Source organism: Odocoileus virginianus, chromosome 4 (genome assembly GCF_023699985.2).
Source record: "Odocoileus virginianus isolate 20LAN1187 ecotype Illinois chromosome 4, Ovbor_1.2, whole genome shotgun sequence".
Taxonomy (NCBI): Eukaryota; Metazoa; Chordata; class Mammalia; order Artiodactyla; family Cervidae; genus Odocoileus; species Odocoileus virginianus.
Genome location: NC_069677.1, coordinates 74,231,578 through 74,244,074, shown reverse-complemented (window position 1 = coordinate 74,244,074; position 12,497 = coordinate 74,231,578). Strand labels below are relative to the sequence as shown.

The 12,497-nt window shown below is 40.5% G+C and overlaps 1 protein-coding gene across 7 annotated transcripts in view; it reads left to right on the top strand.

Moving 5' to 3' along the window:
- The window catches only part of TMEM108 (transmembrane protein 108), a 432,137-nt gene that overhangs the window by 188,533 nt on the left and 231,107 nt on the right, over positions 1-12,497 (top strand). The window lies entirely within an intron of this gene.

The window sequence follows — 12,497 nt, the reverse complement described above, 5'->3', positions numbered from 1 at the left end:
AGCTTTTGTATCATATTTTAATATATGTGAACTGAGAGGAAGGGGTAAAAAAAAAGACCAAAATATTTCTTGACTAAATATTAGATCTATCCCAAACCAGTCTTCACCAGTCAACCTGTGTTCGAAGCCGTATAATAGAATAGTGCTACATGGGGCTACTGTAGGGATGAGATTGGCCGGGGGCGGGGGGGGGGGGGGTTTGGGGCCTGGGTCTCCCAAAGCAGGACTAACTTATTCACAGGCAGGAGTAGTCTTGAGTGTGGTCTCAGGAAAACATGGGTTTCCTAGCAATTTCCTATCTACATTCAGGGGAGGGCTCTATACGTTAAATTTTGCATCTATCAGGGTGCTGACCTCTGGAAAATGAAAAAGATAGGAACAAATAATCAATAGACTTTAGAAAAAGTCTGGTGTCTCTTGTGCCATTTCTTCCTCAGAGCTGTTAAAGTCTGTCTTTTGGACTTAATTCTCTTTTAATTGTCTAACGTGCTAAGATGAGCACCATAGCTAGTCCTCTCCTCCTTTCTCGATTCTCATACCCCATTAAGATTGAAGCTAATTTGTCACATTGACACTGAGGAATGTTATTATTCAAAGCTGAATTTAAAAGGGAAGTTATACAGAACAAAACCAATAAGCCAAGCAGCCTTGACATTTAATTTTCTTGGAAACCTTCCTCATCAAACCAGGAAAGTCTGCACACTACACGTTTGCAAAATGAAAAGTGGTGTTGGAGGAGGATAATCTCCCCATGGAAATGATGAGTGAATAATTTGAAAGATATTGGATGGTATAAATGGTCCCGTCTCCTTCCCTCATCCTCCCTGTCCCTGCCCTGAGTTGACATTTGTGAACTCCAGCTTCTGGAGCTATTTGTATTATTCCTTTTTTCATGGACATGGAGAGTTTGGGAAAGTAACAAGGACAAGGAACTTTATATTTGTTTTTGGCTATCAGTTCTAGGTTTGCACTAAATATCAAGATTTCTTCTTGGTCCTTAAGTTCAGAGGATCAGTGAACAATGTCCATCTATCAAGAGTTGCCTCAGAATTCTAATATGGATTATTTAAGATTCATTCAGGACACTGAACTAGGTGGTCTAAACATTAAGAGGAACCATGTTTCAGGATCCACTTACTGCCTTTTTAAATCCAGGTAGGTAATACTGATTGCATTAACAAAACCCCCAAATATCAGTGTTTTGACATAAAAATGTATCACTCACATCCTGATCCAATGTAGATTGGCAGGAGTTGGGGTGAAGAAGGACCCTTATCTCCCTTTGTGTGCTAGGTCACTTCAGTCGTGCCCAACTCTTTGCAACCATATGGACTGTAGCCTGCCAGGCTCCTCTGTCTATGAGATTCCCCAGGCAAGAATACTAGAGTAGGGTGCCATTTCCTCCTCCAGGGGATCTTCCGACCCAGGGATTGAACCTGCATCACTTAGGTCTCCTATGTTGGCAAGTGGGTTCTTTACCACTAGCACCACCTCGGAAGCCCCTGTTCCATTTAGGGACCTAGAATTTCTCTATAATGCAAGTCTACCTTCTTCTCAGATTCAGCATCCATCTCCTGCATTCTCTGCATCTACCTGGCAACTAAGTGAGAAAGAGAGTAGAGGATCATGCAGTTTAGACAAAAGTGGGTCTGTATCCACGGACTAGAACTTCTTGGCTACATGGTCCTACCTAACTGCAGGGGAGCTTTGAAAATGCAGTTGAACCTGTGACCTGCAGGAGGAAGAAGCAAGTTTGGTGAACCCATAGTACTGACTCCACCTTGGTTTCCTTTCCTTTTGTGCCCATACCTGTGCACACTATCCTAGTCCTAGGGTGTTATATGTAATTGTGTAATGACACCAGGGCACCTAAATAGACAGATCTAGTGGTTAGGAATATATACATTTGACCCCATTTTATTCCATTTACTTTTCTCTGGAAGGAGAAGACTGTTATACATAGAGGCTTTTTCTCCTGTCAGAAGTAAGCACGTATAAATAGAGACCCTGCTTGAATCACCGTATTTTTTAAGTGGAGTGGCTGCTGACTTTTGATATGCATACATGGAAAGTAAGAGGAGATATCATCCATCCATCTGTTATATTAGGAAAATCGTTAAAAGATTGTTCCTCTCTACCAAAGTGTTCCTTTGAGGGAAAGAAGAAAACAAGAGAACTTCAAGATGGCCAAATGATTAAAAGAAAAACAAAGCAAGAGAGATTTCAGATTAAATGATAATGGAATGGTGTAACACCAAGATATCTAGCAACAGAAGATTACATGATTACAAGTTTAAGACATAGTGTTCTAGAGAGATTCATTTATACCCTTTAAACTTATTCCAAAATTCAAGGTCTAAGAGATTCTCAACTCAAGTTGGTTCTTGATTAAGAAGCAGTTCAGACATCTGAAGGACTTACTAGATGGGACCCAAAGCACTAGAGAAACATTTGACAAGGAACAGATAGAAATCAGGAACTGGCCTGTATACTCTGACTTTTAGTGAATCCTTCAACAGGGCATGGTGAAGGGATTTTATTTGAGCATCCTGGTATTTCACAGGGGAAATTTCTATGCATTGACATTTAAGACCCATCAAATATGGTTCTATGTGCCTTTGCTTAGAAGCCATTCACCAAGAGGAATGTATGAAAGTACTATTCCCTTATTGATTATATACAACATCTTCCAGCAAAAGGCCAGCACTGCAAAAAAATCCCATCTCCATGGCAACAGAGATCTCAACTTTTAACTTGATATCACATGATAAAAAAATTTTTTTTTTCTCTAGCCTTAAAGATTGCAGTTTTGTGAATGTGGGGAGTTATCTGTGGAAAAGGGATTTTGCTAGAGCATCTGGCCCAATGGGCTAATGTCCAGGGTGAAGGCCTTTTGAACTTTTAATATGTCTATCCTGATTTTACTTACATCAGGTCAAAAAGTGTTACTTTAACCATGTTAGATATCATTTTCCTACCCAGGAACAATGAGCTTTTTAAAAAATATTCGGGAGACATCTCAACAGTAGAAGAATAAGAAATTTAACTTGTTAAACTTCCCTGAATATTACCAAACCCCCAAAAATGGGGGGAGGGAGGAACTAGTTAAATTGCCCTCATTGGATGTAACTGCCTTTTTTTCTTGCTAGCTTCTTCTTCTTAAACCTCTGATGACAGTGGAGCCAGTCCTGTAAGGGAGGGACACCTGATCACCCTGGTCTAGAAAACTGAGCTTCCCTAGAAGCTGTACTGTAAAGAAATCTCCTGCCATCTCTATTTTAAGGGCTTCCCTGATAACTCAGTAGACAAAGAGTCTGCCTGCAATGCAGGAGACCCCAGTTCAATTCCTGGGTCAGGAAGATCTGCTGAAGAAAGGATAGGCTCAGTTAAGTTCAGTTCAGTCGCCCAGTCATATCCAACTCTTTGCAACCCCATGAACTGCAGCTCGCCAGGCTTCCCTGTCCATCACCAGCTTCCAGAGCCTGCTCAAACTCATGTCCATCCAGCTGGTGATGCCATCCAACCATCACATCCTCTGTTGTCTCCTTCTTCTTCTGCCTTCAATCTATCCCAGCATCAGGGTCTTTTCCAGTGAGTCAGGTTTTCACATCAGGTGGCCAAGGGATTGGAGTTTCAGGTTCACCTTCAGTCCTTCCAATGAATATTCAAGACTGATTTCCTTTAGGATGGACTGGTTTGATCTTCTTGCAGTCCAAGGGACTCTCAAGAGTCCTTTACAACACCACAGTTCAAAAGCATCAATTCTTTGGCACTCAACTTTCTTTATAGTCCAACTCTCACATCCATACATGACTACTAGGAAAACCATAGCTTTGACTAGACAGACCTTTGTTGGTAAAGTAATGTCTCTGCTTTTTAATATGCTGTCTAGGTGGTCATAGCTTTTCTTCCAAGGAGCAAGCATCTTTTAATTTCATGGCTTTAGTCACCATCTGCAGTGATTTGGGAGCCCCAAAAGATAAAAAGTCTGTCACTGTTTCCACTGTTTCCCCATCTATCTGCCATGAAGTGATGGGACCAAATGCCATGGTCTTAGTTTTCTGAAAGTTGAGTTTTAGGCCAACATTCTCACTCTCCTCTTTCACTTCCATCAAGAGGCTCTTTGGTGGTTCTTCGCTTTATGCCATAAGGGTAGTGTCATTTGCATATCTGAGGTTATTTATATTTCTCCTGGCAATCTTGATTCCATCTTGTGCATCATGCAGCCCAGCATTTCACATGATGTACTCTGTATATAAGTTAAATAAACAAGGTGACAGTATACAGCCCTGACATACTCCTTTCCCAATTTGGAACCAGTCTGTTATTCCATATCCAGTTCCTAACTGCTGCTTCTTGACCTACATACAGACTTCTTAGGAGGTAGGTAAGGTGGTCTGGTATTCCCATCTCTTTCAGAATTTTTCAGTTTGTTGTGATCCACACAGTCAGAGGCTTTGGCATAGTCAATAAAGCAGAGGTAGATGTTTTTCTGGAACTCTCTTGCTTTTTTGATGATCCAGCAGATGTTGGCAATTTGATCTCTGGTTCCTCTGCCTTTTCTAAATCCAGCTTGAACATCTGGAAGTTCACAGTTCACATACTGTTGAAGGATGGCTTGGAGAATTTTGAACATTACTTTGCTAGCATGTGAGATGAGTACAATTGTGTGCTAGTTTGAACACTCTTTGGCATTGCCGTTCTTTGGGATTAGAATGAAAACTCTCCTTTTCCAGTCCTGTAGCCACTGCTGAGTTTTCCAAATTTGCTGGCATATTGAGTGTAGCACTTTCACAGCATCATCTTTTAAGATTTGAAATAGCTCAACTGGAATTCCATCACCTCTACTAGTTTTGTTTGGAGGAGTGCTTTCTTAGGCCCACTTAACTTCACATTCTAGGATGTCTGGCTCTAGGTGAGTGATCACACCATCTTTTTTGTATAGTTCTTCTGTGTATTCTTGCCACCTCTTTTTAATATCTTTTGCTTCTGTTAGGTCCATACCATTTCTGTCCTCATTGTGCCCATCTTTGCATGAAATGTTCCCTTGATATCTCTAATTTTTGTGAAGAGATCTCCAGTCTTTCCAATTCTATTGTTTTCCTCTGTTTCTTTGCATTGATCACTGAGGAAGGCTTTCTTATCACTCCTTGCTGTTCTTTAGAACTCTGCATTCAGCTGCTTATATCTTTCGTTTTCTCCTTTGCCTTTAGCTTCTCTTCTTTTCTCAGCTATTTGTAAGGCCACCTCACACAACCATTTTGCCTTTTTGTATTTCTTTTCTAGGGGATGGTCTTGATCACTGCCAAGGTGATCTCTGTTCATTTCCAAGAAATGAACATTCACATTCAGTATCACAGTAATCCAAGCCTGTGCCCTGACCAGTAATGCTGAAGAAGCTGAAGTTGAACAGGTCTATGAAGGCCTATAAGACCTTCTAGAACTAACACCAAAAAAAGATGTTCTTTTTATTATAGGGGACTGGAATGTAAAAGTAGGAAGTCAAGAGATACCTGGAGTAACAGGCAAATTTGGGACTTGGAGTACAAAACAAAGCAGGTCAAAGGTTAACAGAGTTTAGCCAAGAGAGTGCACTGTTCATAGCAAAACCCTTTTCCAGAAACACAAGAGAAGACTCTATACATGGACATCACCAGATGGTCAATCCCGAAACCAGATTGGTTATATTCTTTGCAGCCAAAGATGAAGCAGCTCTATACAGTCAGCAAAAACAAGACCGGGAGCTGACTGTGGCTCAGATCATGAACTCCTTATTGCCAAATTCAGACTTAAATTGAAGAAAGTATGGAAAACCAGTAGACCGTTCAGGTATGACCTAAATCAAATCCCTTACAATTATATAGTGGAAGTGACTAATAGATTCAAGAGTTTAGATCTGATAGGGTGCCTGAAGCGCTGTGGACAGAGGTTCGTGATGTTGTACAGGAGGGATAGGCTACCCACTCCAGGATTCTTGGGCTTCTCTTGTGGCTCAACTGGTAAAGAATATGCCTGCGATGTGGGAGACCTGGTTCAATCCCTGGGTTGGGAAGATCCCCTGGAGAAGGGAAAGGCTACCCACTCCAGTGTTCTGGCCTGGAGAATTCCATTGACTATAGAGTCCATGGGGTCACAAAAAGTCAGGCACGACTGAGTGACTTTCACTTTCTGTTTTATAAGACCTTAATGTGACAGTGAGTCTGATCAGACAGATCTCTTCAGTAAAGAGGCAGGGAGGAGACTGGACACAGAGGAACCTGACGTTCCTTGATCACAAGCTCTGTCCCAGACTCTGTGCTGGCTGTTTCTGGCTCTCAGATCAGAGTGTGTGCGGTCCTCCTTGCTCTTGTGAGCACAGATGAACCTGGGCTCCTGCTGGTTGTCACTGGAAGCAATAACTTCTATATGAGGATCTAAACTAAGGGTTCAGCACAACATTCATTAGCCATTGATGTCAATGTATGATTCCATCAGAGTTGTTGATGGAGCTGATACATCAGTTAAATGGTGATTCATTGCAAGGAACAAAAATATCCTAAATATGCCAATATGGCTCATTTTCACTCTTAATGAATGAAAAACATTAAATCCTTTTTCATTTAGAATTAATTGGAGGAAGCAACAGAATATATTAGTGAGTAGTACCATTGTGAATAGAATTTGAGAATTGGGATGGGAGTGCGATAAGCAGAGGTTTTTTTGTTGTTGTTGTTGTTTTGTTTTGTTTTTTTTTTTAAGAAAAATATGGGGCATGAAGAGGCAGAACCAGAGAAGGGAGTCATAGTCCCCAACAGAGCCTTAATAACTAGGTTTTAAATGTGCTAATTTTCTCTTCTACTGTTCACTTTTGTTTAGTGAGCAAACTTTCACCTCTGTTATTATGAAATAGGCCTCTGCTCCTTTGGAGTTGCGAGAGATGTTTTTAAAAGTCATCATGTCTTTCTGGGTAGGCTGATTTATGCCGTGGTGGCAAACAATCATGCGGTTTATTTCTCATTCACATTGTGACGAGGCAACAAGGATGGGCTGCAGCTCTGCTTACTATCCTTTTTACTCTGAGTTCTAGACTGATGATGTAGCCTCTATCGGGAACATTGCCAGGTTTGTGGTCAAGAGGAAAGAGCATTCCTTCCCTTTAACCAAACACTGGCTGTTAAAGCTTCGGTCCAGGATCAGCACACATCAAGCCTGCTCATATCTCATCAGCCAAACAGATCACATCACCAAGCTTGGGCCGGGAAGGGAGTCCTTCTTCTCTAAACTTAATCTTATGCACCTTGAACTTAGGGGGAGATACCCTTAGTCTCTTATTCCTAGGTTATTTTGTCCACATGGGGGCTACCTGAAGCCATTCAAGGGCTTTTTAAAGGTTATGAAGGCCAATCTTTAATTTGATCCTTGCCCTGAAACTGAGATTTAATTAGCCTTCATTGCTTAAAGGTCTTGTAAGTTTTTTCTGTTGTTATTGTCCAGTCATTCAGTCGTATCCGACTCTGCAACCCTATGGACTGCGGCACACCAGGCTTCCCTGTCCTTCACCATTTCTCATAGCCTGCTCAAACTCATGCTCATCGAGTCGGTGATGCCATGCAACCATCTCCTCTGTCATCCACTTCTCTTCCTGCCTTTAATCTTTCCCAGCATCAGGGTCTTTTCTAATGAGTCAGCTCTTTGCATCAGGTAGTTAAAGTATTGGAGCTTCAGTTTCAACATCAGTCCTTCCAGTGAATATTCAGGACTGATTTCCTTTAGGATTGACTGGTTTGATCTTGCAGTCCAAGGGACTCTCAAGAGTCTTCTCCAGGACCACAGTTCAAAAGCATCAATTCTTCAGAGCTCAACCTTCTTTATGGTCCAATTCTAACATCCATCCATGACTAATGGAAAAGCCAGAGCTTTGACTGTATGCACCTTTATTGGCAAAGAACTATCTCTGCTTTTTAATACACTGTCTCAGTTTGTCATAACTTTTCTTCCAAAAAGGAAGCATCTTGTAATTTCATGGCTGCAGTCACCATCTGCAGTAATCTTGGAGCCCAAGAAAATAAAATCTGTTACTGCTTCCATTGTTTCCTTATCTATTTGCCATGAAGTGATGGGACCGAATGCCATGATCTTCGTTTCTTAAATGTTGAATTTTGAGCCAGCTTTTTCACTGTCCTCTTTCACTTTCATCAAGAAGCTCTTTGGTTCCTCTTCGCTTTCTACCATAAGAGTGGTGTTATCTGCATATCTGAGGTTATTGATATTTTCTGTTACAGTTTGGATTATAAAGAAATTGCCTCTTCTAATGTTATAAGACTTGGAATTTCTGGGCTCTCAGTCCTTTTTACTTCTGCTTAATAAAGTTTCACTTTCTTAAAAATCATCTCTTTCTCATGGTACCTTGTCAGACACAGCCAGCAGCAAGCAGAGGATGCTATTAGCATTCCATTTTTCGCTCTCTTCACCTAGAGCAACAAACTCATTAGGTGCATTATGTGTGTTCTAAGTTGTCACAAATGACAGTTTTAGCAAATATTTTCCTACTGCAGAATGGATTGCCATCCTTCTAGGCTCCATTAAAAGAATTTCTGCATGGGACTACTGCCTGACCCTAAGCCAATGCCTTTGTTTCAGGGCTTTTTGTTGTTACTGGAGCACCCCATTTCTGGTAACAACTACTTTGTGTATATATAGTCAGGATATATTAATTTATGCTGCAGCATCAAAAGACCTCCAGATCTGAGTAACTTAAAACACAAAATGTTTACTATTCCCTAACATAACATCCCCATCACAGATCATCTGTATCTTTATTCCTCTAACAAGGGCTATACTAGATGCCAAAATACATGAAACTATATCAAGGCTTTGAGTGAATATATATTAGAAGCATAGCATTGTACTTATACTAAGTAAAGCAATTGAAATCTAAATGATGTATATCTTTTTAACTAGGCAAAAATTCATTAATTTTCTAAAATATATGTATATATACATAGTATATATATAGACACACACACATACACAAAAGCTTTTCTTTGCCATCTTCGCCAGCTTATATGCAGAGTACATCATGCAAAATGCCAGGCTGGATGAAGCTCAAGCTGCAGTCAAGTTTGCCAGGAAAAATATCAATAACCTCAGATAAGCAGATGACACTACCCTAATGGCAGAAAGTGAAGAGGAGCTAAAGAACTTCTTGTTGAAGGTGAAAGAGGATAGTGAAAAAGGTGGCTTAAGACTCAGCATTCAAAAAACAAAGATCATGGCATCTGGTCTCATCACTTCATGGCAAATAGGTGGGGAAAAATGGAAACAGTGAGAGATTTCATTTTCTTGGGCTCCAAAATGCAGATGGTGACTGAAGCCTTGAAATTAAAAGATGCTTCCTCTGTGGAAGAAAAGCTATGACAAACCTAGACAGAATATTAAAAAAGCAGAGACATCACTGTGCCAACAAAGGTCCATAGAGTCAAAGCTCTGGTTTTTCCAGTAGTCATGTATGAATGTGAGAGTTGGACCAAAAAGAAGGCTGAGTACCAAAACATTGATCTTTTCAAACTGTAGTGCTGGAGAAGGCTCTTGAGAGTCACTTGGACTGCAAGGAGATCCAACCAGTCCATCCTAAAGTAGATCAGTCCTGAATATTCATTGGAAAGACTGATGCTGAAGCTGAAACTCCAATGCTTTGGCCACATGATGTGAAGAACCAGCTCATTGGAAAAGACCCTGATACTGGGAAAGATTGAAGGCGGGAGGCAAAGGGGATGACTGAGAATGAGATGGTTGGATGGCATCACCAACTCAATGGACATGAGTTTGAGTAAACTCTGGGAGTTGGTGATGGACAGGGAGGCCTGGCACGCTGCAGTCTATGGGGTCACAAGGAGTTGGACACAACTGAGTGACTGAACTGAACTGAGTAATATAAGTAATTTCACTGGACATTTCCTCGAGCCTGTTTATGCCAGTTTTGCTGTGAGTAGTTTTCTGTGTCTATTAACATTTTTTTTAAATTATATCTCTTTTCTACTGACTAGATTCTCAGTCCAGACTAGACAAAGAGAAATAAGCTCCCTCTTCTGCTGTATTGTTTACAGCAACTTTCTGAAAGTTCAAACTTATCAGCATCAAAGAGGGACATAAAAGCTCCATGATATTTTTGTCAGGATAAAATGTCATAACTTTACTTTCCAATAAGCAGGGAAGCTAATGATTCTTCTGTAAGTTCACCTATTCTTACTGGCCAGAAAGCTGTCTAGGTGTAATGGGAAACAAAATGCAGGTTGGATACCAAATTTTGTTTGATGCCAAACTGCTTTCTTATATTGAAGGCTTCAGATTTCCTTTCTGGTTATAAATTCAATCTCATGAAATTGTAACATCTTTTAACCCTAGTTAATATAGCCAAAATCTTGAGAATATAAAAATTTTCATTACAAAGACCTATATGTTGACATGACAGTTACCATGAGCACTAACACAGTAAAAAAAAAAAAAAAAAAAAAAAATCCAGTGTCAGACTTCAGTGAACTAATGCATAGGGTGTGTGTGTCTGTGTGTGTCAGACAACTATTTAACAGTCTATTATACAAATCATGTATGATCTTGAGTCTGGAAAGAGAAAAACTTGTCTCATTCATACCCAGAAAATTTCCATATTTGAACATTTTGGTCCTGTTTGCTATACATGGATGAATAAGAAACACAATGATAATAATAAGTTAATTATATTTATATCTCTATCATTTATAAGATAGTTCCCCCATATACTATCTAATTTAATATTTGCAATAAGCAGCCTCTAAATGGTTGTTGTTGTTGTTCAGTCACAAACTCATATCTGACTCTTTGCAACTCCCAAGGACTGTAGCACTTCAGACATCCCTACCCTTCACTATCTCCTGGAGTTTGCTCAAACTCATGTCCATTGAATCAGTGATGCCATTCAACCATCTCATCCTCTGTCACCACCTTCTCCTCTTGCCCTCAATCTTTCCCAGCATCAAGATCTTTTCCACTGAGTAGGCTCTTCACATGAGGTGGCCAAAGTATTAGAGGTTCAGCATCAGTCCTCCCAATGAATATTTAGGGTTGATTTCATTTCAGATTGACTGGTTTGATCTTCTTGTTGTCCAAGGGACTCTCAAGAGTCTTCTCTAGCACCACAATTTGAAAGCATCCATTCTTCAGTACTCATCCTTCTTTGTGGTCCAACTCTTATATGGAAAAGCCATTGCTTTGACTCTATGGACCTTTGTTGGCAAAGTGATGTCTGCTTTTTAATTCGCTGTCTAGGTTTGTCATAGCTTTTATGGCTGCAGTCATGATCCATGGTGATTTTGGAGCCCGTGAAAAAGAAATCTGCCACCGTTTCCATTTTTTCCCCATCTATCACAAAATTTCAGTAGATCTAAAAATCCTAAGAGAATGGGACAAAATCCAAGATTTCTTGTTTACACCCTATTCTTTTCCCCTCACATTGATTGCTTTTTCATCTAAACATTCCTTTTGACATCCTGCCTACCTATTGAGGTTCAACTGGGTTGTCATCTCCAAATAGGATTCTCTAGTCTTCCCAACTGGAGGAAATTCTTCATTGTCTCAACTCCTGCAACCTCACATATTTCTGTTGTTGTTCTTAACCTACAGAGCCTTTGTGTTGTCATTATTACTATAGTATCATAACTGCTCCAAGACAATGAGCTCCTTCAGTCCAGGGGGTATTTTATTTATTACCACTTACTAGTGGCAGGCATGCAGGAAAAGTGTGACTGAGTGAGTGAATGAACATATATGAATGAGTGACATCCCAAGAGTCTCTGCCATAAAGCAGTATTGTGATTACTGACCTCGCCAAGGCTCTTTCCTCTTAGATCTGCAGATAAGTGGCGGAAATGGCTCAGATATAAGATGAGGCTGAGCTTTGAACACAGAGCATAGTCCATGGCGAACCATGGAGGACACACCAGTTTGGCCTGGTCTTCTCTTTACAATTCTTTTTTTTAATTTCTCTTTTCAAGTTAGTATTCCTTTTGAGCCACAATAACTCTGGAGCAATCAGCTAGAAGGGCTTCCCAGGTGGCTCAGTGATAAATAATCTGCCTGCCAATGCAAGAGACACAGATTTGATCCCTGGGTCAGGAAGATCCCCTGAAGAAGATCCACTCCAGTATTATTACCTGGGAAATCCCATGGACAGGGGAAACTGGTGAGCTCCAGTCCATGAGTTCACAAGAGTTGGATAAGACCTAGTGGCTAAAAAACAACAACAATCAGCTAGAAATGCCCCACCTTTGTCTCTTGTTATCTAACAGCTCTCTTTTCATTGAGAGCAGTGCAGGAACTTTTCACCTTTTACCTTTTGCCCATGGAAGCAGATCTCTTAGCTGTTGGTAAGCCATTACCACACTGGTTTTCTTGTCATCCTCTCATTGTTTTGCCTCTTTTCACCTCTGTGTCTTCCTTGACCGCTGGAGTCACTTTGGAGCACTTGGGGAAAATTCTTTTCA